Source organism: Somniosus microcephalus, chromosome 30 (assembly GCF_052327205.1).
Source record: "Somniosus microcephalus isolate GS21.2 chromosome 30, FLI_Smic_1.0, whole genome shotgun sequence".
Lineage (NCBI taxonomy): Eukaryota > Metazoa > Chordata > Chondrichthyes > Squaliformes > Somniosidae > Somniosus > Somniosus microcephalus.
In genome coordinates this window covers 36,390,794-36,414,907 of record NC_141016.1, presented here as the reverse complement: position 1 = coordinate 36,414,907, position 24,114 = coordinate 36,390,794, and the positions used below count along the sequence as shown (strand labels likewise).

Here is a 24,114-nt window from a genome sequence, read left to right as displayed (position 1 = left end):
GTAAGTTTATTTTTAGCCCCTTTAAACATTTTAATTATTTTTCAGAAAATGAAATATTTGTTTTAAATATTTAATTAAATGCCATTCTAATTAATTTTAAATATGTATTTTTTATTTATTTGCTGTGTAGATGTATTTTTGGGAGTATCCCCATTCATGTTTATGGGGTTTCCATATATACAGAATCCACATAAGTATGAATGGGATCCCATTCTTTCATTCATTGGGCTGGCCCACGTGATCCCAGGGGCGCTTGCAATCCACGTGCACCCCTGAGGTACGTGAGCCTCTGCCCGTGGGTACCTGGAGAAGTCCAGGACCGTGAATCTCCAAACCTCCCGGACCACCAGGTAAGGGCATTTTATTTGCAGATCAGAGGCCATTCATTGCGGGGAGCCACCGACCATAAATTCAGGGCTCCTATGATTAGGCAACATGGTTTTCTGAAATGTAAATCATGTTTGACAAATTTATTAGACATTTTTGAGGTTGTAACTAGCAGCGTAGGGGAACCAGTGGATACAGTATATTTGGAGTTCCAAAAGGCATTCGATAAGGTTCCAAATAAAAGGTTGTTAAGCAAACTAATGTCACATGGGTTTGGGGGTAAGGTATTAGCATGGATAGAGGATTGGTGAACAGAGAGAAAACAGAACGTAGGGATCAATGGTTCGTTTTCAGATTGTAAGGGTGTAACTAGTGTGGTGTCACAAGGGTCAGTGCTTGGGCCTCAGATACTTACAAACTCAGGAGCTGGAACATAAGTTCGAATTCTTGTAGCAACCCAGATGGAAATTAGGTACCAATAGTAATAAAAACAGAAAGTGTGAGAAACACTCAGCTGGGCAGGAAAATATGTGGAGCGAGAAACCGAGTTAAAGTTTCAGGTCGATGAACTTTCATCAGGTTGCTGTCCCAAGTCATACATTGCAGATTTTATGGAATCCATTGTCAAGGGTGTGGAATCAGGGCACTTAGAAAATCATAACATGATTAGGCAGAGTCAACTTGGTTTTAGGAAAGATTTTGACAAATTCATTAGAGTTTTTTGAGAATGTAACCAGCAGGGTAGATAAAGTGCATGTCGCATATTTAGATTTCCACAAGGCATTCGATAAGGTGCCACATAAAAGGCTATTACAGAAGATACGGGTTCATGGGGTTTAAGGTAATATAGTAGCATGGATAGATAATTGGTTAACGGACAGAACACAGAGGGTGGGAATAAACGGGTCTTTTTCGGTTTGACAGGCCGTAACTGGTGGGGTGCCGCAAGATCAGTGCTGGGGCCTCAGTTATTTACAATCTATATTAATGACCTAGATGAACGGACAGAGTGTAATGTATCCATGTTTTCTGCTGATACAAACCTAGGTGGGACAGTAAGCTGTGAGAAAACCAAGAATGTGAAGAGGGATATAGGTAAACTAAGAGAGTGGGCAGTGAGGGGGCAGATGGAGTATAATGTAGGGAATTGTGTGGTTATTCACTTTGGTAGGAAGAATAGAAAAACAGAATATATTTTAAATGGTGAGAAACTTTTAAATGTTGATGTTCTGAGAAACTTGTGTGTCCTCACTCAAGAAGCACAGAAAGTTAGCATGCAGGTACTGCAAGCAATAGGTAAGGCAAATGTACAGGGTTTTGGTGAGACCACACCTGGAGCACTGTGCAGAGTTAACGTCACCTTATCTAAGGAAGGATATACCTGCCTTGGAGGCGGTGCACCGAAGGTTGATTACTGGGATGAGAGGGTTGTACTATGAAGACAGATGATGTAGAATGGGCCTATACTCTCTGGAGATTAAAAGAATGAGAGGTGATCTCATTGAAACAAAAAAGATTCTGAAGGGGATTGACAGGATAGATCTGCCGCTGCCATGACACAGTTGGAGAGACAGGACTTCCTCGAGATAGGATCACAATCGTGAATAAGTTAATTCTAAGGAAGGAAACAAACAGGGAAATTATACAATAGCAAAATACTACGGATGCTGGAAATCTGAAATAAAAACAGAAAATGCTGGAAAAACTCAGCAGGCCAGGCAGCATCCATGGAGAGAGAAACAGAGTTAACGTTTCAGGTCGAAGACCTTTCATCAGAATTGGAAAAAAGCAGGAAATGGAACAGATTTAAAAACAAGTTTAGGGGCTGGGAAATGGGTGAAGGGATGAAAGATCAGAAGGGACGGTCTGTGATAGGATGGAAGGCAGGAGAATTAAAGAAGCATTAAGAGATATTCAAGGCAAGAGGAGATGGTACTGGGACAGGTTAAGAAACAAAGGGTGGCTCTAGATGAAGCGTGAATTGTGCTGGCAGAATGAAAGACAGCTGCCATGTGGGAGGGAAAATAAAGGAAAAGGACAAAGAAAAAGTGTGGATAAAAAATATAAATATGATAGGGGGCGAGGTTATGGTCTGTAATTGTTGGACTCTATGTTGAGTCCAGAGTTCGCCCTCCTACCATTTGGAAGACGCTACAGATGCATTCGCACCCGTACGACCAGATTTAGGAACAGCTTCTTTCCCAGGGCTGTCATCCTACTGAACTCCACAAATAAACACTAAAGCCTGCACATCTGCCGATGCACTTTATTATGGTCATATTTATGCTAATATATATGTACAAATGTATGTTGAAATGTTTAAGTTTCCTAATCCAAATTGTACACTCTCGGGAGCCGCAAGCCTACATTTCGTTGTACTGCACTTGTGCACTAACAATGACAATAAAAGTTGATTTGATTGATTGATTTGATTTGAGAGGGCTGTAAAGTGCCTAACTGAAAGGTGAGGTGCTGTTCCTCGAGCTTACACTGAGCTTCCATGGAGCAATGCAAGAGGCCGAGGACAGTGAGGTCTGAGTGGGAATGGAGTGGTGAATTAAAGTGACAGGCGACCAGAAGCACGGGGTCCCCCTTACAGACTGAATGGAGGTGTTCCGCAAAGCGGTCACCCAATCTGCGGCTAGTCCCTCCAATGTAGAGGGAAATTATACGTCAGGATTGGGGCAAAAGTGACAGTTTGATGGCATTAGGGTGAAAATTGCAGCTTTGTTACTGCATCCAGTGCTGGGATCGAATAATTTGAGCTATGACAGGACTGTGTGCTGGAGACCGGGAAAAAAAATTAACTGCATAAAGTAAAGCATCAGTAATATCAGGTATATAGCAAAACAGAAAAGAAATCATAACGGAAGGGGATTATTCTTTACGCCAGTTGATAAATGTAATTCCTGCCCCTACAGGAAGTTTCCCAAAATGCACAGTCTTAGGTTCAGTTCTCACCCTGGATCTGGTGGCCTGTCACTTTCATTCACCGCCCCATTCCCACTCAGACCTCACTGTCCTCGGCCTGTTGCATTGCTCCATGGAAGCTCTACGTAAGCTCAAGGCACAGTACCTCATCTTTCGATTAGGCACTTTACAGCGTTCTGGACTCAACATAGAATTCAACAATTTCAGATCATAACCTTGGCCCCTATCAAGGTTATGCTACTGCTGAGAGTTTGGTAAGTGAGAGAGTTCGGGCAAGTGGGTAGTGAGGGGTTGTATTTGTCTTTCCTTTTAAAACCTTCATAAGTTGGTAAGTTATTTTAATTAGAGGTTTGATCTTCACCTAGAATAGGGGCAGAGGGTCTTTAAATAATATTATTAAATGTAATTAATTGCATAGAATGGGAGAGCAGGTGATGTGTTACTGCTGCGAAATGTGGGAGCTGGTGGACACCACTGTTGCTCACGGTGATAACATTTGCGGTAAGTGTTTGATGCTAGAGGAACACTGGCACCATGTTGATGAGCTTCAGACCGAGCTTCAGACACTGCGACACATCAGGGAGGGGGAGAGATACCTGGACTCTATGTTTCAGGAGGTAGTCACACTTTTGAGATTAATTAATTCAGATGTAGTCCGTAGTCAGGGACAGGATGGTGTGACTAGGATTGAGGCAGGTACGGGGATCCAGGGGGTAGCTTTGGAGGAGCCGAATCCCTTGCACTTGTCCAATAGTTTGAGGCTCTTACTCCGTGTGGATGGGGATGGGGACTGCAGGGAGAATGAGCAACCTGGCCACAGCACCGTGGAAAGGGGGGCCATTCAAGTCGGGGGAGTTAAAAGAAATGCTGTGGTGGTAGGGGATAGTATCATTAGGGGGATAGATAGGATTCTTTGCAGCCAAGAGTGAGAGTCCCGAAGGCTGGGTTGCCTGCCCAGTGCCAGGGCTAAGGATATCTCATCTGGGCTGGAGAAAAACTTGGAGTGGGAGAGGGAGGATCCAGTTGTCGTGGTCCATGTTGGTACCAACGACATAGATAAGACAAGGAAAGAGGTTCTGCTGAGGGATTTTGAGCAGCTAGGGGCCAAATTTAAAAGCAGAACCACAAGGGTAATAATCTCTGGATTACTACCTGAGCCACGAGCATATTTGGCTAGGCTAAATAATATTAGAGAGTTAAATGCATGGCTCAAAGACTGGTGTGGGAGAAATGGGTTTTGCTTCTTGGGACACTGGCATCAGTACTGGGATGGGAGAGAGCTGTTCCGTTGGGACGGACTTCACTTGGCCAGTGCTGGGACTAGAATCCTGGCGAATTGAATAACTAGGGCTGTAGAGAGGACTTTAAACTAATTAGTGGGGGGGGAGGTATTAAGAGAGCAAAAAATAAAAATGACAGTGGAGAAGGCAATAGAGCAAGGTAGCAGGGGAATTATAACCAGAGCAGGTCAGGAAGGGACTGAATGTATAAAGATAAAGATAAAGTAGTTCAAGGGGTAAAAGCAGGAATAAATTGTCACAACACATATTTGAAAATTCTTTATCTGAATCCACGCAGCATTCATAACAAAATAGACGAGTTGACGGTTCAAATAACTACACATGGTTATGACCTGGTGGCCATTACAGAAACATGGCTGCAAGGTGACCATGACTGGGAACTAAACATACAGGGGTATTTGACAATTAGGAAGGACAGACAGGAAGGAAAAGGAGGTGGGGTTGCTATGTTAATCAAGGATGGAATTACTGCAAAAGTCAGAAATGATATTGGGTCAAAGGATCAGGATAGTGAAACAGTTTGGGTGGAGATAAGGAATAATAAGGGGAAAAAGTCACTAGTGGGTGTAGTCTATAGGCTTCCTAACAGTTGCAACTCTGTTGGTCGGAGTATAAATCAGGAAATAGTTGGGGCTTGTAATAAGGGAACAGCTATAATCATGGGGGATTTTAGCATTCATATTGACTGGACAAATCAAATTGGGCATGGCAGCCTTGAGGAAGAGTTCATAGAATGCATTAGGGACGGGTTCCTTGAGCAGTATGTAAGTGAACCAACCAGGGCGCAAGCAATCTTAGATCTGGTCCTGTGTAATGACACAGGATTAATAAAAAATGTCCTAGTAAAGGATCCCCTTGGAATGGGTGACCATAACATAGTTGAGTTCCAAATTAAGTTGGAGGGTGAGAGAGTTGGATCTCAAACCAGCGTACTGAGCTTAAATAAAGGAGACTATGAAGGTATGAGAGTAGAATGGACTAAAGTGGATTGGGAAAATAGATTATAGTGTAGGATGGTACAAGAGCAGTGGTCTACACTCAAGGAGATATTTCACAACTTTCAAGAAAAATATATTCCACTGAGGAAAAAGGGGAGTAAAAGAAAAGATAGCCATCCGTGGCTTCGTAAAGTAATAAAGGATAGTATCCAACTGAAAACAAGGGCATATAAAGTAACCAAATCTAGTGGGAGGATAGAAGATTGGGAAGCATTTAAAAGCCAGCAAAGAATAACAAAAAGATTAAATAAGAAAGGGAAGATAGATTATGAAAGTAAACTAGCAAAAAATATAAAAGCGGGTAGCAAAGGTTTCTACAGTTATATAAAAAGAAAAATGGTGGCTAAAGTGAACGTTGGTCCCTTAGAGGATGAGACAGGGAAATTAGTGGTGGGGAACATGGAGATGGCAAAAACGCTGAACCAATATTTTTTATCAGTCTTTACAGTAGAGGACACTAAAAATATCCCAACACTGGACAAACAGGGGACTATGGGGGGGAGGAGCTAAACACGATTAAAATCACTAAGGAGGTGGTACTCGGTAAAATAATGAGACTGAAGGCGGATAAATCCCCCGGACCTGATGGCTTGCATCCTAAGGTCTTGAGAGAAGTAGCGGTAGGGATTGTGGATGCATTTGGCGATTATTTTCCAAAACTCACTGGACTGAGGAAAGTTCCCGGCTGATTTGAAAACTGCTAATGTAATGCCCTTATTTAAGAAGGGAAGTAGACAAAAGGCTGGAAACTATAGACCAGTTAGCCTAACATCTGTGGTTGGTAAAATGTTGGAGTCCATTATTAAGGAAACAGTAACAGGGCATTTAGTAGGACAGAGTCAGCATGGTTTTGTGAAGGGGAAGTCATGTTTGATAAATTTGCTCGAATGTTTTGAGGAAGTAACATACAGGGTGGATAAGGGGGAACCAGTGGATGTGGTGTATTTGGACTTCCAAAAGGCATTTGACAAGGTGCCACACAAAAGATTACTGATCAAGATAAAAAATCACGGGATTGGAGGTAATATACTGACATGGGTGGAAGATTGGCTATCTAACAGAAAACAAAGAGTTGGGATCAATGGTTCGCTCTTGGGCTGGCAATCAGTAACTAGTGGTGTTCCGCAGGGGTCAGTGCAGGGACCTCAACTCTTTACAATCGATATTTGCGATTTTGAGGAAGGGACCGCGTGCAATATATTCAAGTTCGCCGACGATACAAAGATGGCAGGGAAAGCAGTGAGTGAGGAGGGCATAAAGAACCTGCAAAAGGACATAGAGAGGTGAAGTGAGTGGGCAGAGACTTGGCAGATGGAATATAATACTGGAAAGTGTGAGGTTGTGCACTTTGGGAGAAAAAATCTAAATGGAGAAAAACTGCAAAGTGCTACAGTACAAAGGGATCTGGGGGTCCTGGTACATGAAACACAAAAAGTTAGTATGCAGGTGCAGCAGGTGATCAGGAAGGCCAATGGAATCTTGGCTTTTATTGCAAGGGGGATGGAGTATATAAACAGGGAAGTCTTGCTGCAGTTATACAGGGTATTTGTGAGGCCACACCTGGAATACTGCGTGCAGTTTTGGTTTCCATATTTAAGAAAAGATAAACTTGCTCTCGAGGCAGTTCAGAGAAGGCTCACTTGGTATTCCTGAGATGAGGGGGTTGACATATGAGGAAAGGTTAAGTAGATTGGGCCTCTACTCATTGGAGTTCAGAAGAATGAGAGGCGTCTTATCGGAACATATAAGATTGTGAGCGGACTTGATCAGATGGATTCGGTGAGGATGTTTCCGCTGATGGGTCAGACTAGAACTAGGGGGCATAATCTTAGAATAAGGGGCTGCCCTTTCAAAACTGAGATGAGGAGAAACTTCTTCACTCAGAGGGTGGTGAATCTATGGAACTTGCTACCCCAGAGAGCTGTGGAAGCTGCAACATTAAATAAATTTAAAACGGAGATAGACATTTTCCTAGCAGATGAGGGAATTAGTGGTTACGGGGAAATGGCAGGGAAGTGGACGTGAGTCTAAATTCAGATCACCCATGATCCTATTGAATGGCGGAGCAGGCCCGAGGGGCCGTATGGCCTACTCCTGCTCCTACTTCTTATGCTATGTTTATCACATATCTATATATATATTTTCTTCTTTTTTTTATCCACACATTTTGATTTTTCTTCCCTCCCTTCAGCTGTCCTTCATTCTACCAGCGCAATTCACAGCCCATCTAGAGGCATCCTTTGTTCCTCAACCTGTCCCATTTCCACCTCCCCTTGTCTTGAATATCTCTTAATGTCTCTCAATGTCTCTCAATCTCTCCTGCTTTCTATCCTATCACTGACCTTCCCTTTTGTTCTTTCATCCCCTCCCCCTTTTCCCAGCCCCCAAACTTGCTGTCCATTTCCTGCTTTTTTCCAGTTCTGACGAAAGGTCATCGACCTGAAACGTTAACTCTGTTTCTCTCTCCACCGATGCTGCCTGGTCTGCTGAGTTTTTCCAGTGTTTCCTGTTGTTATTTCGGATTTCCATCATCCGCAGTATTTTGCTTTCAGGTTAGAAGTTGGTTGGTCCAATCGGCCTCACTGCCCCAGGCTTAGCAATGTACAAAACAACAACAACAGAGGCAGGATTCCTGCCTGACCAGTGCAATTTGCCAAATACGATTTTCCCTTAACAAATGCAAGCTGACTTTCATCTATTAGCCCATACTTTACCAAATCCAATTAATATTCTCCTGGATTATTGTCTTTAAAGTTTTCCCCACCACCGATGTTAGGCTGACTGGTCTGTAATAGCAGGCTTTATCACTCTCCACTTTTTTGAACAGGGTTATAACATTTATTATACTCCAGTCCTCTGGCACCTTCCCCATTTCTCAGGAAGGTTGGAAGCCAGTTACCAGATCTTCCCAATTTCCACGTTTACTTCACTCAGGAACCTAGATCCCATCTGGCCCACATTCCAATCCTCCCCTTGTTTGAGCCAGGCTTCCGTTATTGCCACTATATCATAATCCCATGTGGTAATTTTTGCCTGCAGCTCACCAACCTTATTGACTGCGTTCTGTGTTTTTACACACATCTACTCTGAATCCCAACTTGCCTGCCTCTCATTTCCCCTTCTCTGATCCATCCTATTTCAGAGCTATTCTTTATTCTAAAGCTGTTTGCCACTCCCAGTCCTCTGTGTACCTCTGTGTCTCTCCTATCCATTGCTTCATCTCGGTGCCCCTCTTCCACCAAATTAGTTGACATCCTAGCACTCGTTAACCTCCGCAAAAAGTCATTGGTCCCAGCCCGATTGAAGTGCTACCCGTCCATTTTGTACAGGTGGCTCCTGCCCCAGAACTGGTCCCAATCCCCGAGGAATGTGACACCGTTTCTCCTGCACAGTTTCTCCAGCCACCATCATTCTGCCTTTTCTTACTGTCCCCACCCTCACTGGCATGTGACACTGGGAGTAATCCAAAGATTTCCACCTTTGAGGTCCTGCTCTATACCTTCCTCCCTAGCTCCTGAGACTCGGACTGCAGGACCTCAACCCTTTCCTTCCCTCATTCCAACATGGAGCACGACTTCTGGCTGCTCCCCTTCCCCCCGTGGAATTTCCTGCTCTCGTTCTGTGACATAATTTACCCTGGCACCAGAGAGGCCACAGACCATGCGAGACTCACGTTGGCCGTTGCAGAAACGCCTGTCTGTCCCCTGACTATTAAATCACCCACAGCCACTGCATTCCTACACTTCGCTGTGCCCCCCATGCAGTCATTTGTTCCCCGATGCTGTCGATGTGATCTGGACTGTACACCTTCCAGGTGTCATCACCCTCACCGGTATTCAGCACTGAAAACCGGTTTAGTTGCTCAGTCGAAGTCCCTGACCTTGTGTTACTAAATATAAAACCAGAAAATGCTGGAAATACTCAGCAGGCCAGGCAGCATCTGTGGAGAGAGAAACAGAGTTAAAGTCTCAGGTCGATGACCTGCCATCAGAACTGGACAAAGTGAGACAGATTTAAGCAGGTACAGAGGCAGGGAAAGGGGAGGGGAGGAAAGAACAAAAGGGAAGGTCTGTGATAGGATGGAAGGCAGGAGAGATTAAATGATAAAAGGGATGATGGTGCAAGGCAACAAAAGGTGGGTCTAGAGGAGCAATAAATGGCAACAGCAGAACCATTACCAGCACCTGCTGTCTGAATAAATGGGAGTAGTGATTATGATCTGAAATTGTTGCACTCAATGTTGAGTTCAGAAGGGTGTAACATGCCTAATCAAAAGAGGAGGTGCTGTTCCTTCAACTTCTGTTGAGCTTCATTGGAACAGTGGAGGAGGCCGAGGACAGACAGGTCAGAGTGGGATGGAGAATTAAAATGGCAAGCAACCAGAAGCTGAGGGTCACGCTTGCGGACTGAATGGTGGTGTTCAGCAAACTGATCAGTCAATCTGTGTTTTGTCTCCCCAATGTAGAGGAGATCGCCCTGTGAGCAGTGAATACCGTATACTAAATTGAAAGAAGTAGAAGTAAATCTCTGTTTCACATGGAAGGAATGTTTGGGGTCCTGGATGTTGGGAAGGGAGGAGGTGAAAGGGCAGATGATAAATCTTAGTTTTCTTTTGTATTAATATTGTTCCATATGCTGTGTCTCTATAAGTATTTATAAGTAGCATATTTGTATTCCAGCGCAATATGTAACCTCATGGCCCGGCATATCCCTCACTCTACCATTACCAACAAGTCAGGGGACCAACCTGGTTCAATAACGTGTGTAGAAGAGTATGTGGGGAGTAGCAGCAGGCACACCTTAAAATGCGGTGCCGACCTGGGGAAGCTGCAACACAGGTCTACATGCATGCTAAAAAATGGAAGCAGCATGCTATAGAGAGGGCTAAGCGATCTCACAATCAATGGATCAGATCAAATCTCTGCAGTCCTGCCACATCGAGTCATGAATGGTGGTGGACCATCAAGCAACTAAGGGGAGCAGGAGGCTCCATCAATATCCCCATCCTCAATAATGGTGGAGCCCAGCACGTGAGTGCAAATGACAATTCTGATGCGTTTGCAACCATCATCAGCCAGAAGTGCCGGGTGGATGATTTATTTCGGTCTACTCCTGAGGTACCCAACCATCACAGAAGCCAGTTTTCAGCCAATTCGATTCACTCCATGTGATATCAAGAAGCGGCTGAGTGCACTGGATACAGCAAAGCATGTGGGATCTGACAACATCTCAGCTGTCGTGCTAAACACTTAAGCTACAGAACTAGCCGCACCTCTAGCCAAGCTGTTCCAGTACAGCTACAATATAGGCATCTATCCGACAATGTGAAAAACTGCCCAGGTATGTCCTATGAACAAAAAACAGGACAAATCCAAACCAGCCAATTACTGCCCCATCAGTCTATTCTCAATCATCAGCAAAGTGATGGAAATTATCATCGACAGTGCTACCAAGCAGCACTTACTCACCAATAACCTGCTCACTGATGCCCAAGTTGGGTTTTTGCAAGGACCACTCGGCTCCAGACCTCACTATAGCCTTGCTCCAAACATGGAGAAAAGAGCTGAATTCCGGAGGTGAGGTGAGAGTGTCTGCCCTTGACATCAAGTTAGCAGTTGACTGAGTGTGGCATCAAGAGCCCTTGTAAAATTGAAGTCAATGGGAATCTGGGGGGAAACTCTCCATGAGCTGGAGTCACACCTAGCGCAAAGGAAAATGGTTCTGGTGGTTGTAGGTCAATCATCACAGCCCCAGCACATCGCTGCAGGAGTTCCTTAGGGCAGTGTCCTAGGCCCAAACATTATCAGTTGCTTCATCAGTGACCTTCCCTCCAGCATAAGGTCAGAAGTGGGAATGTTCGCTGATGACTGCAGTGTTCAGTGCCATTCACAACTCCTCAAATAATGAAGCAGTCCATGCCCGCATGCAGCAAGACCTGGATGACATTCCGGCTCGGGCTGATAAGTGGCAGGTAACATTCGTGCCACACAAGTGCCAGGCAATGACTTTCTCCAACAAGCAAGCATCAAAACACCACCCATTGACATTCAACGGCATTACCATCGCCGAATCACCCACCATCAATATTGTGGGGGGGTCAACATTGAGCAGAAAATTAACTGGACCAGCCACATTAATACCGTGGTAAAAAGAGCAGGTCAGAAGCTGGGTATTCTGTGGCGCGTGTCTCACCTCCTGACTCCCCAGAGCATTTCCACCATCTACAAGACACAAGTCAGGAGTTTGATGGAATACACTCCACTTGCCTGGATGTGTTTAGCTCCAACAACTCTCAAGAAGCTTGAAACCAACCAAGACAAAGCAGCCTGCTTGATTGCCAGCCCATCCACCACCTTAAACATTCACGCCCTCCACCGTACCGTGGCTGCAGTGTGCACCATCTCCAAGATGCACTGAAGCAACTCACCAAGGCTTCTTCGGCAGCACCTCCCAAACCCGCGACCTCTTCCACCTAGAAGGACAAGGGCATCAGGCACAAGGGAACAGCACCACCTCCAAGTTCCCCACCAAGTCATATACCATCCTGACTTGGAAGTATATCGCCATTCATTCATCGTTGCTGGGTGAAAATCCTGGAACTCCCTCCCTAACAGCACCACAGCATACCTTCACCACACGGACTGCAGCGGTTCAAGAAGGCTGTTCACCACCACCTTATCAAGGGATACTAGGGATGGGCAATAAATGCTGGCCTTGGTAGCGATGCCCACATCCCATGAATCATTTTAAAAAACAGACTCGAGGGGCTGAATTGCCTCCTCCTGTCACTATTAACAGTCTCAATGGTCTGACTGGCCTCCTCCTGTTCCTAAGTAACAGCTTTGAGGGGCTGATTGGGCCTCCTCCTAATCCTATGTAACAGGCTCAAGGGTCTGAATTGCCTCCTCTTGCTCCTATGTAACAGGCTCGAGGATCTGAATGGGCCACCTACTTTTCCTATGCAGCAGTCTCGAGGAATTGAAGACGTTTTCCAGTTCCTATTGACAGTCTCCAGGGTCTGAATGGCCTCCTCTTGTTCCTATGGTAACAGGCTCAAGCGGGTGAATGGGCCTCATCCTTTTCCTGTGAGGCAACTGAAGTTCAACCAAAAGCTTGAAATATGGAAGGAACTCAAAGTCTGCAGTTTTACAGCATTGCCTCCAGCCAGTGAGACTCCTTGTCTCTTGTCGAATCTCTGAACATCTGCCTCCCAGTGCACCTTGAAATCACTTAAAGGCAAATGGCCAGATTGGGAGAAAAGTGCCTGGTAGAGACTAAAGCTCTTCCAATTCTGCTTCAGAAATATTCCTTACCCTCACCCAATCTTGAAAGACAAGGGCAGCAGGTGCGTGGGAGCAACATCACCTCCAAGTTGCCCTCCGTGTCACAAACACCATCCTGAGTTGGTGATATATCAACCGTTCCTTCATCGTCGCTGGGTCAAAGTCCCGGAACTCTCGGCCTAACAGCATTGTGGGAGCAGCTTCACTACATGGACTGCAGCGGTTCAAGAAGAAGGCCCACCACCATCATCTCCAGGGCAATTAGCGATGGGCAATAAATGTCGGCCTTGAGAGTGATGCCCACATCCCAAGAATAACTTAAAAAAAGAGGGAACCCAAGGTAGATTACTATTGAATCTGCTTCCAACACCCTTTCAGGCAGTACATTCCAGATCACAACAACTCCCCACAGGAAAATAATTCTTCTCCTGGTTCCACTGCCAATGACCTTGAACCCGTGTCCTCTGGTTACCGACTGACCCTATGCCAGTGGAAACAATTTCTCCTTATTTACTCGATCATTTTGAACACCTCTATTAAATCTCCCTTTAAACTTCTCTGCTCTAAGAAGAACAATCCCAGTTTCTCTAAGTCTCTCCACATAACTCTTCGCTGGAACCATTCTGGTAAATAATCTCTGCACCTCTCTTAGTCCTTGGCATCCTTCCTAAAGTGTGTGGTGCCCAGAATTGGACACAATATTCCAGCTGGGGCCTAACCAGTGATATACAAAGGGTTTAGCAGGACCTCTTTGCTTTTGTGCTCTGTGCCTATATTTATAAAGCCCATTAACCTCCGTATGATTATTTCATCTTCTGGTCAATCTTGACCCTAGGGTGTCTCAAAAAGGGAAGGACTGCTCCTGATGAAGTTACCGAGGGCAATGTTTTGGAAACATGTTTTGCATTCCCCTCGTTGACATCCCACAGCCTGTTCCAGCAAAGTGACCGAACAACAGAGATAAAATAAACTGCGACTTAAGGGCAACCAGTAGCTGGATGGGTCTGTGAAAGTATGATCCTTGAAGCCCTGGAAATCCACATAGCAGTAATACACAGAACTGTCATCCGGACTGAGATTGTTGAAACTCAAACAACAATTCATCTGCTCCAGATCTCCACCCAAGACTGAAACAAAAAAATGAAAGCAGATTCAATAGTCACTTTCAAAAATCACGATGGGCCGAATGCACTCCTTCTGTGCTGTATGATTCTATGATTCTATATCTGCTCACTCTATGATTGAAGGACAAATCTGTTCCCTTTCATTAAGTGGTTGCTCTCTCAATCCAAGGGCTAGAATGAATCCAATTTCCTGAATAGCTCAGAAAGTAAATTGTAACTGATAGCAAGCGGAGAAAGATTGAAATGTTTCATGTAGTGCTTCTCACAATCTTCCTTGGATTACAGATCCGCCATGATCAAATTGAATGACAGAACAGGCTCGAGGGGCTGAATGGCCTCCTCCTGTTCCCATGATTGACCAGGGAATAGAAAATGAAATCTGGAATGTTCATTTAAATTGAATTGTTAGAGAAAGACAAGGGGACATGGGTTCAAACTGGTAGAAGATACATTTAGGGCTGAAGCCAGCAAACTCTTTACACAATGAGTGATCGACACTTGGAATGAACTCAAGGATAGAGTAGGGGAAGCAGTTCTGGCATCATTTACTGAAAGACTGGTGGCTGCAATGGCGGGAGTGTAGGATCTCTCTCGATGGCTGAATCTCTGATCCGTAACTATCCTGTGATCCTGTGTTTGCAGCTCAGAGCTGAGAACTAAACAGATCATAGTTATACTAACATTGGGTCAATTGCTCAGCGAATTACCTGAGACCCCCATCACATACACTCACTCTCACTCTCACACACACAAATCCTCACACACATTCACTCTCAGTCTCACACACACACAAACACTCACACACAGACACACTCTTTCACCCAAATACACACTCACACAGACGCACTTATACACACTCATATGAACTGTAATGTTTTCATGAAAGTTTGAAAAGTTGTGAGACTGTCGATAATGAAGGTGCTAATGATGTACAAGCTGTACGGAGCTCTGCAATTCACACCATGATCTGATCTGTGAGAGTTCTTATGGGCCAAGCAGCTTCTGCAGTTTAATCTTACTGCTAACTCTTACACCCCTTCTGCCCCGAGCTTGGACAATGATGCTGTCAATGTATATTACATAATACATCGGGACTGTGAGGTAATCCTGGGAATTTATCAGATCTGTTGCTTGTACAGACTCAAATGGTTATTCTCTGCTTGCTTTTTCCCTTCTGTCTCCTATTTGACCCTAAGCTGAGCTTCCGACCCCCATATCCTCTCAATCATCAAGACCGCCTACTTCCACCTCCGTAACATCGCCCGTCTCCGCCCCTGCCTCAGCTCATCTGCTACTGAAACCCTCATCCGAGCCTTTGTTACCTCCAGACACGACGATTCTAACGCTCTCCTGGCCGGCCTCCCATCTCCCCCTCTGTAAAGCTCAGCTCATCCAAAACTCTGCTGCCCCATATCGTACCTCGCACCAAGTCCGGTTCGCCCAGCACCCCTGTGCTCGCTGACCTACATTGGGTCCCAGTCTGGCAATGGCTAGATTTTAAAATTCTCATCCTTGTCTTCAAATCCATCAATTGCCTCGCTCCCCTCCCTCTCTGTAACCTCCTCCAGCCCTACAACCCTCCGAGAGCTCTGCCGTCCTACAATTCTGGCCTCTTGTGCATCCCCGATTTTCATCGCCCCACAATTGGCGGCCGTACCTTCAGCTGCCTCGGCCCCAAGCTCTGGAATTTCCTCCCTAAACCTCTCCGCCTCTCTCTCCTCCTTGAAGACACTCCTGTAAACCTACCTCTGACCAAGCTTTTGGTCACCTGTCACAATATCTCCTTATGTTAAAGTTTTGTCTGACCGACGCTCCTGTGAAGCACCTTGGGCCGTGTTTCTACATTAAAGGCGCTGTGTAAATGTAAGTTGCTGTTAGCTGGGGAATAAAATAGACAGGTGAACTATCTGAACAATGAAAATATCACATCTCTACAAACTGGGAGCCTGCAGGATTATTGGAGCTCTACTTGAAAAGGGGCAAGCTTATCTGTTAACACTTGGAACAAAAATAACTGATAAAGGGATGTTTCAAATCCATCAGACCCTTTACAACACTGTGTGTGTGTGCGCGCGCTGTCTGCAATATTACTCATCAGCACTAGGGGGCGCTATTTGTGTAAAAATGCACATCTGTCGAAAAGGTCTCCCCACTCGATCAGGATCTGCTTGAAGAGAGAACTTGCATTTATATAGCGCCTTTCTCAACCTCAGGAAGTCCCAAAGCGCTTTACAACTAATGAAGCACTTTTGAAAGGTGGTCACTGTAGTAGGAAGTGCGGCAGCAAATTTGCACACAGCAAGATGCCACAAACAGCAATGTGATAATGTCCAGATAATCTGATTGTTTATTGATGTTGGTTGGGGGGTATATTTTGGTCCCAGGATACCGGGGAGAACTCACCCTCCTCTTCTTCCAGGTAGTGGCCGTGGAGTCTTTTACATCCACCTGAGAGGGCAGACGGAGCCTGGGTCTTGGATAGCTCCTGGGTGACAATAGAAGGGGAATAAACACAGGCAATGAGGCCCATCTAAGGCTGCAGGAAGCTTAGATTGCAGGTGAATAGAATGATAGAATCACAGAATAGTACAGCACAGAAGGAGGGAATTCAGCCCAGCGAGTCTGCACCGGCTCTTTCGAAGAGCAATCCAGTTAGTCCCACTTCCCCGCTCTTTCCCCATATCCCTGCAAATTGTTCTCCTTCAAGTATTTATCCAATTCTCTTTCGAAGGCTATGATTTAATCTGTTTCCACCGCCTCATCAGGAAGTTCATTCCAAATCCTAACCACTCGTTGTGTAAAGAAGTTTTTCCTCTTGTCGCCTCTGGTTCTTTTGCCAATCACCTTAAATCTGTGCCCTCTGGTTATCGGCCTTTCAGCCAGTTTCTCTTTATTTACTCTATGTAAACCCTTCATGATTTTAAACAACTCTATCAATTCTCCTCTTAGCCTTGTCTGCTCTAAGGAATAGTTAGAAGTTACTTTTTTTAATCCAGCAGGATGAGCCACTGACGTGTGGGGCTGCTCAGTGTGTTCGTTACTTTCTGTTACTACATGAAAACAAATCATACTCATTGAAATAAGTGAATCCGATTCACAAAGATAACACCAGGGCTGAGAGGTTACAGCGATCAGGAAAGACTGAACAGGCTGGGGCTCTTCTCTCTAGCAAAGAGAAGGCTGTGGGGTGACCTGATAGAGGTCTTTAAAATCAGCAAGGGGTTTGATAGGGTGGACGTAGAGAAGATGTTTCCACTTGTGGGCGCGTCCAGAACTAGGGGTCAAAAATATAATATAGCCACTAATAAATCCAATAGGAAGTTCAGGAGAAACATATTTATCCATAGAGTGGTGAGAATGTGGAACTCGCGACCACAGGGAGTAGTTGAGGTGAACAGCATACACGTATTTAAGGGGAAGCTAGAGAAATAGATGAGGGAGAAAGGAATAGAAGTATATGCTGATAGGATTAGATTAGTTTAGATAGGCTGAGATGAAGAGGCGTTGGAGGAGGCTCGTGTGGACCTGTTGGGCCGAGTGGGCTGTTTCTGTGCTGTAAATTCTATGAATGTAATAACAACAACAACTTACATTCATATAGCGCCTCTAATGTAGGAAAACGTCCCAAGGTGCTTCACAGGAGCATTGACAAACAAAGTTTGATGCCGAGCCACATGAGGAGATAATAGGACAGGTGACCAAAACCTTGGTCAAAGTGGTGAGTTTTAAGGAGCGTCTTACAGGAGGAGAGCGAGGCAGAGAGGTTTAGGGAGGGAATTCCAGAGCTTAGGACCTCGGCAGCTGAAGGCACGGCCACCAATGGTGAAGCGATGGAAATCAGGGATACACAAGAGGCGAGAATTGAAGGAGAGCAGAGATCTCGGTGGGTTGAAGGGCTGGAGGAGGTTACAGAGATAAGGAAGGGCAAACCATGGAGGGATTGGAAAACAAGGAGGAGAATTGTAAAATCGAGGCGTGGATCAACCAGGAGCCAATGTAAGTCAGCGATCACAGAGGTGATGGGTGAATGGGATTTGGGGCGAGTTATTATACTGGCAGCAGAATTTTGGATGATCTTAAGTATAAGGAGGGTGGAAGATGGGAGGCCGGCCTGGAGAACTTTGGAAGAGTTCAGTCTGGAGATAACAAAGGCATGGATGATGGATTCAGCAGCAGGTGAGCTGAGTTGGTGTGGAGACGGGTGATGTTACAGAGGTGGACGTAGGCGGTCCTGGTGATGGAGCAGATATCTGGGCAGTAGCTCATCGCTCCAGGGACTTGAGCACATAAATCTAGGCTGTGCAGTGCTGAGGGAGTGCTACACTGTCAGAGCTGCCGCCTTTCTGATGAGGCTCTTTTGCCCACACTCCGATCCCTGGTGGCCCCGTTGGGCCCCGGGTCGCACTGCACAAGACCCCTCCCCAAGAGGGAGGCAGCATCGCTTCCAGTAGCATCCCGCTTCCCTATTGCGGCGCTATCGATGAAATTCGGCCATGGGGGTGCTAAATTTTTCGGGGCGCTAGAAGTAGCGAAGTTAGTGTCCCAAAGGGGGCATGACTTAATTTATCTCCCAATGTCTTTCTTTCTTTTACTGTAAGGCAACAAGTGCCCTGGGCAGAGCCCAGTCTCCGCCCATTAGAATTCCCACCTAATGTGAGTACTTTTAATTTGATTTTAAAAAATCCTGCATTTTGCTATTGATCCAAAATAAACCGAATGTCCTGTTCTGCAATTCAGAATGCTGCAATGTCAGAGGGGCAGTCCTGAGGGAGCGCTGCATTGTTGGAGTGGCAGATTTTCGAAGCAGATTAGTAAGAGCGTTACTCCCGATCTGGCCACTTGCTCTTCAGTGATCTGGAAGTGCACTGTGAGGCAGATGTTCAGAGGTTCCACCAGAGACAATGGGCCTCACCGCTTGGAGGCAATGGTGTAAAATGGAGGTGAGGGATTTTACAATGTGTGAAATGAGCACAGTGTTCTCATTACAAGGACTGTTGTTGTTTCACCTGTTGTTGAGATCTGTGGGAATAATTTTGACAATTGCTGCATTAAACATCCTGAAACTTGAGTTCCTCACATATTTCTGGCTTTTGGCTGCACTTCAGTTGCCTCATCGGAACAGGAGGAAGCCATTTAGCCCCTCGAACCTGTTCCAGCCGTGCCTCAGTGGGCAGCACCCTCGCCTCTGAGTCAGAAGGTTGCGGGTTCAAATCCCACTCCAGGGACTTGAGCACAAAAATCTAGGCTGATACTCCAGTGCAGTGCTGAGGGAGTGCTGCACTGTCGGAGGTGCCGTCTTTTGGATGAGACATTAAACCAATGCCTCGTCTGCTCTCTCAGCTGGAGGTAAAAGTTCCTCTGTCACTAGTTGAAGAAGAACAGTGGAGATATCCCTGGTGTCTGAGACAATATTTATCCCACAATCAAAATCACTAAAACAGATTATCTGGTCATTATCACATTGCTGTTATTGAGAGCTTGATGTGCACATACTGGCTGCCATTTTTCCTACATAACAACAGTGATTAAAGATCAAAAAGCACTTCATTGGCTGTAAAGCGCTTTGGGACATCTGGTGATCGTGAAAGGTAATATATTTCTTTAAAAAGGAACAGGAGGATGTCCAATCAGTCCCTCGAGCCTGTTCCACATGAATAGGAGGAGGCCCATTCAGCCCCTCGAGCCTGTTACACAGGAACTTGAGGAGGCCCATTCAGCTCCTCAAGCCTGTTATAGAGGAACAGGAGGAGGCCCATTCAGCCCCTCGAGCCTGTTACACAGGAACAGGAGGAGGCCCAATCAGACCTTCGAGCCTGTTACACAGGAACAGGAGGAGGCCCATCCAGCCCTTCGAGCCTGTTATATAGGAATAGGAGGCGGCCCATTCAGCCACTCAAGCCTGTTACACAGGAAGAGTAGGAGGCCCATCCAGCCCCTCGAGCCTGTTATATAGGAACATGAGGAGGCCCATTCAGCCCCTCAAGCCTGTTACACAGGAGCATAAGGAGGCCCATTCAGCCCCTCGTGCCTGTTACACAGGATCAGGAGGAGGCCCATTCAGCCCCTCGAGCCTGTTACACAGGAACAGGAGCAGGCCTAATCAGCCCCTTGAGCCTGTTACACTGGAAAAGGAGGAGACCCATTCAGCCCCTCGAGCCTGTTGCACAGGAACAGGAGGAGGCCCATTCAGCCCTCTCAAGCCTGTTATATCGGACCAGGAGGAGGCCATTAAATCTCTCGAGCCTGTTATACAGGAATAGGAGGAGGCCCATTCAGCCCCTCGAGCCTGTTACGTAGGACCAGGAGGAGGCCATTAAACCTCTTCTGTCAGTTGTATAGGAACAAGAGTAGGCAATTCAGCCCTTCGAGGATGTTACATAGGAACAGGAGGTGGTAACTCAGCCTTCGAGAATGTTACATAGGAGCAGGAGGTGACCATCTAGTCCATTGAGCCTTTGACCCAGGCCATTCAGCCCTTTGGGCTTGTTGCATCTTAACAGGAGGAGTCTCATCCAGCCCCTTAAGGCAGTTGCATAGGAACAGGAGGAGGCAATTCAGCACTTAGAGCCTGTTGCATACGACACATGATTAGACCAATCAGCCCTTTGGGCCTGTTGCATAGGAACAGAAAGTGTCCCATTCAGCACTTCGAGCCTGTTAAATAGGAACATGAGGAGGCAATTCATCCCCTCAAGACAGAAAAAACGGAACAGGAGGAGGCCATATAGTTGCCCTTCGCCTGTTACAATGGAACAGGAGGAGGACATACAGCTGGTCTTAGCCTGTTACAATGGAACAGGAGGAGGCCATTCAGCTGCCCTTAGCCTGTTACAATGGAACAGGAGGAGGCCATTCAGTCCATCGAACCTGTTACATAGGAACAGCAGGTGACACTTAGCCAATCGAGACTGTTGCATAGGAATAGGAAGAGATACTTTCAGCACTTCAAGGCTGGTACATAGGTACAGGAGCCGGCCATTCATCCCCTTGAGTCTGTTAAAAAGGAGCAGGATGTGGCCAGTCAGCCCCTCGGGCCTGTTACACAGGAACAGCAGGAGGCCCATTCAGCCCCTCGAGCCTGTTGCACAGGAACAGGAGGAGGCCCATTCAGCCCCTCGAGCCTGTTACACTGCAACAGGAGGAGGCCCATTAAGCTCCTCAAGCCTGTTGCACAGGAACAGGAGGAGGCCCATTCTGCACTCTGAAGCCTGTTATATAGGACCAGGAGGAGGCCATTAAACCTCTTGTGCCAGTTGTTTAGGAACAGGAGTAGGCCCAATAAGCATCTCGAGCCTGTAGCATATGAACAGGAGTTGGTTGCTGCAGCCCCTCGAGCCTGTTGTTAGGATCAGGAGTTGGTCCATTCAGTCCCTCGAGACCATAGCACAGAAAAAGGAGAATACCATACAGTCCCCTTGAGCCAGTTATATAGGAATATGATTAGGGCATTTAGCCCCTCGAGACTGTTACTTAGGAACTGGAGGTGACCATTTAGTTCATCGAGCCTGTTACATAGGTGCAGGAGTAGGCCATTCAGCCCCTTGGGCGTGTTTCATAGGATCAGGAGGAGGCCAACCAGCCCCTCAAGCCTGTTACATTGGTAACGCAGGAGGCCATTCAGTCCCTTGAACTGATGCATAGGAACATGATTAGGCCATTCTGCCCCTCGAGCATGTTGCATAGGAACAGGGGGAGGCCATTAAGCCACTCGATCCTGTTACATAGGGTCCAAAGATGTGCGGGTTTAGGTTGATTGGCTATGATAAATTGACCCTTAGTGTTAGGGGGATTAAATACGTGGGGTTACGGGGATAGGGTGGGATATGTGTTGGTGTAGGGGTTACGGGGATCGGGTGTGATATGTGTCGGTGCAGGCTCGATGGGCCGAAATGGCCTCTATCTGCACTGTGGGGTTTCTGTGATTTCTGTGAAGAGGAGGCCTTTCAGCCCCTTGAACCTGTTGCATAGGAACAGGAGGCCATAGAAACTCTCAAGACTGTTGCATAGGAATAGGAAAAGTCCATTCAGCCCCTCAAGGCTGTTGCATAGGAACAGGAGGAGGACCATTCAGCTCCTCGAGCCTATAAAATAGAAACAGGTGGAGATTGTTTAGTCACTGGATCCGGTTGCTTAGGATCAGGAGTAGGCCCATTCAACCGATCAAGCATGTTGCATAGGAACAAGAGGAGGGCATTCAGCCTCTCAAGCCTGTTACATTGGAAAAGGAGGAGACCATTCAGCCCCTTGAGCCTGTTACATAGGACCAGTAGGAGACCATTCAACCCCTTGAGACTGTTACATAGGACCAGGAGGAGGCCATTAAACCTCTCCTGCCAGTTGTATAGGAACAGGAGGAGGCAATTCAGTCCTTTGAGAATGTTTCATAGGAACTGGAGGAGGTAATTCAGCCCTTCGAGAATGTTACATAGGAACAGGAGGTGGCCATCTATTGCATCGAGCCTCTGACATAGGCCATTCAGCCCTTTGGGCCTGTTGCATCGTAACAGGAGGAGGCCCATCCAGCCCCTTGAAGCAGTTGCATAAGAACAGGAGGAGGCAATTCAGCACTTCGAGCCTGTTGCATATAACACATGATTAGGCCAATCAGACCTTTGGGCCTGTTGCACAGGAACAGAAGGTGTCCCATTCAGCACTTCGAGCCTGTTAAATAGGAACATGAGGAGGCAATTCATCCCCTCGAGACTGATACAGTGGAACAGGAAGAGGCCATACAGCTGTCCTTAGCCTGTTACAATGGAACAGGAGGAGGTCATGCAGCTGCCCTTAGCCTGTTACAATGGAACAGGAGGAGGCCATACAGCCCATCGAACCTGTTACATAGGAACAGCAGGTGGCCAATTAGCCAATCGAGACTGTTGCATAGGAATAGGAAGAGATCCTTTCAGCACTTCGAGGCTGGTACATAGGTACAGGAGCCGACCATTCATCCGCTCGAGCCTGTTAAAATGGAACAGGATATGGCCAGTCAGCCCCTCGGGCCTGTTACACAGGAACAGGTTGAGGCCCATTCATCTCCTCGGGCCTGTTACACAGGAACAGGAGGAGGCCCATTCAGCTCCTCGATCCTGTTGCACAGGAACAGGAGGATTCCCATTCAGCTCCTCGAGCCTGTTATATAGAAACAAGCAGAGGCCCATTCAGCCACTCGAGCCTGTTACACAGGATCAAGAGGATGCCCATTCAGTCCCTCGAGCCTGTTACACTGGAACAGGAGGAGGCCCATTCTTTCCCTCGAGCCCATTCCACTGGAACAGGAGGAGGCCCATTCAGTCCCTCGAACCTGTTACTCTGTAACAGGAGGAGGCCCATTAATCTCCTCGATCCTGTTGCACAGGAACAGGAGGAGGCCCGTTCTGCACCCTGAAGTCTGTTATATAGTACCTGGAGGAGGCCATTAAACCTCTCGTGCCAGTTGTATAGGAACAGAAGTAGGCCCAGTAATCATCTCCAGCCTGTAGCATATGAACAGGAGTCGGCTGATGCAGCCCGTCGAGCCTGTTGTTAGGATCAGGAGTTGGTCCATTCAGTCCCTCGAGACCATAGCACAGAAAAAGGAGAATGCCATACAGCCCCCTTGAGCCAGTTACATAGGAACATGATTATGCCATTTAGCCACTCGAGTCTGTTGCATAGGAACTGGAGGTGACCATTTAGTTCATCGAGCCTGTTACATAAGTGCAGGAGTAGGCCATTCAGCCCCTTGGGCGTGTTGCATAGGATCAGGAGGAGGCCAACCAGCCCCTCAAGCCTGTTACATTGGAAAAGCAGGAGGCCATTCAGCCCCTTGAACTGATGCATAGGAACATGATTAGGCCATTCAGCCCCTCGAGCCTGTTGTACAGGAACAGTTGGAGGCCATTAAGCCCCTCGATCCTGTTACATAGGAACAAGAGGAGGCCATTCAGCCCCTTGAAACTGTTGCATTGGAACAGGAGGCCATAGAACCTCTCAAGACTGTTGCATAGGAATAGGAAAAGTCCATTCAGCCCCTCAAGGCTATTGCATAGGAAAAGGAGCAGGACCAATCAGCTCCTCGAGATTGTTACAAAGGAACAAGAGGAGGCCATTCAGCCTCTCGAGCCTGTTACAAAGGAACAGGAGGAGGTCATAGAGCCTCTCGAGACTGTTG

The 24,114-nt window shown here is 46.5% G+C and overlaps 1 pseudogene; it reads left to right on the top strand.

The window, feature by feature from the left end:
• The first annotated feature begins 3,710 nt into the window (after window positions 1-3,710).
• On the top strand, window positions 3,711-23,869 carry LOC147098140 (uncharacterized; annotated as a pseudogene).
• Window positions 23,870-24,114: the final 245 nt, after the last annotated feature.